Source organism: Poecilia latipinna, unplaced genomic scaffold (assembly GCF_001443285.1).
Source record: "Poecilia latipinna isolate Pla-1442-1.1 unplaced genomic scaffold, P_latipinna-1.0 Scaffold8177, whole genome shotgun sequence".
Taxonomy (NCBI): domain Eukaryota; kingdom Metazoa; phylum Chordata; class Actinopteri; order Cyprinodontiformes; family Poeciliidae; genus Poecilia; species Poecilia latipinna.
The window spans coordinates 1-1364 of record NW_015120793.1 but is presented as its reverse complement, the minus strand read 5'-3'; the positions used below and the strand labels follow the sequence as shown (position 1 = coordinate 1364).

Below are 1364 nucleotides of genomic sequence, written 5' to 3'. Positions count from 1 at the left end.
AAGTAGTTCATCATTTTCTCACCTGGTTTTTCTCTCAGAGGTGAAATCCTGAAGCTAAACTCCTTCATGTCTCCTCGAGTTTTAACTTGACATCTGAATAACTCAGAACGTTTTGATGTGGAAACATGAGGAGAAGTTGTGAAGCTCACAGTGTCTGAACAGGCAGACTGAGGAGGAGTTATGGTTTTGATATTTTCATCATCTTTGTTATCATACAGCCACTTCACTGAGTGAGAACATCCACCAAATGATGATACAGAGCAGATCAGGATGGTTTCATCACTGATCTTCTGTTCAGTCACTGAGGAAGATATTGATACAGTAACAACATTAATGCTGACTTCATCACTTCAGTTGTAGTGATACTGTATCATTGTCTATTGCAGTAAAAATATTTTTAAGTGAAAACATAATGATATAAATACTCACTGTTAATAACAGACAGATCAGCCTCAGATTCTGCTACTTTTTGTCCTGATGATTTAAACTGTCTGCAGACATAAAGACCAACATCCTCCACTGAGATCTTCTTTATAACCAGTGAACAGTCTGATGTAACACTCAGTCTGTCTGATTTAGTTCTGGAATCTTTATGAATCTTCCCACATTCAAACAGTGTTATTGTATTTCTTTGACCAGTGAATATCCAGGTAGTTTTATCACAAGTTTCCATCTGGTTTCTAAAACATTCAGCAGGCAGAGAGACTTCATCTCCATCTCTGACAACAAAGTCAGACCAGATTATATCTGCTGCTGCTGAGGAGATGAAAGTAAATCAGGTACAGCTTCAGTTAATGTTACAATAATGGACATAAAGTGATTAATATTCACCTTAAAAAGATATAGTCACAACTTTGCACACATTGATTTTTATAAAATCAGTTGACCTACACAAACAGTTCATTTACTGCAACAATATTCTTACCTGTAAAGTTTAGCATAAAGAAGAAAAACATTATAATCCATCTGAGTTCGGCCATCGTGTGTCTCTTGTTCTCAGTCTTCTAGTTGTGTGACTGACTGGTAGAGATGCAGCATCTACTTCCTCTGAACCGCATGATGTCACTTCCTCAAACTGACGGACGGTATTTTTCTATGTCCAAAGTATCTAATCTAGTTTGGACATGGTGTAGAGGTAATCCATCTTGTCAGGATTCAGTAGCAGCTGAATCCTGTCATGTTATGTTTTAAAAGAAACAGCTTTTAAAATCAACATCTCGCCTTTTTAAACAGGAAAATATTTGATCAGTAAATGTTCAGAGAAAAGCAGCAGGATGAGATCATCATGGTTTCTGACAGAGAGGTGTTGAAGAGAGGAAGATGATGAAGGTGTGAAGACTTTAAATATAAATATGGGAATTTCC

The 1364-nt window shown here is 36.7% G+C and overlaps 1 long non-coding RNA gene across 1 annotated transcript; it reads right to left on the bottom strand.

The window, feature by feature from the left end:
- Window positions 1–167: 167 nt before the first annotated feature.
- Window positions 168–1008, bottom strand: LOC106944339 (uncharacterized). Its single transcript, XR_001424230.1, has 3 exons — window positions 926–1008; window positions 430–756; window positions 168–301 (listed from the first exon to the last, which is right to left on the bottom strand). It is a non-coding gene; the product is annotated as an uncharacterized LOC106944339 (long non-coding RNA).
- Between the last annotated feature and the right edge of the window lie 356 nt (window positions 1009–1364).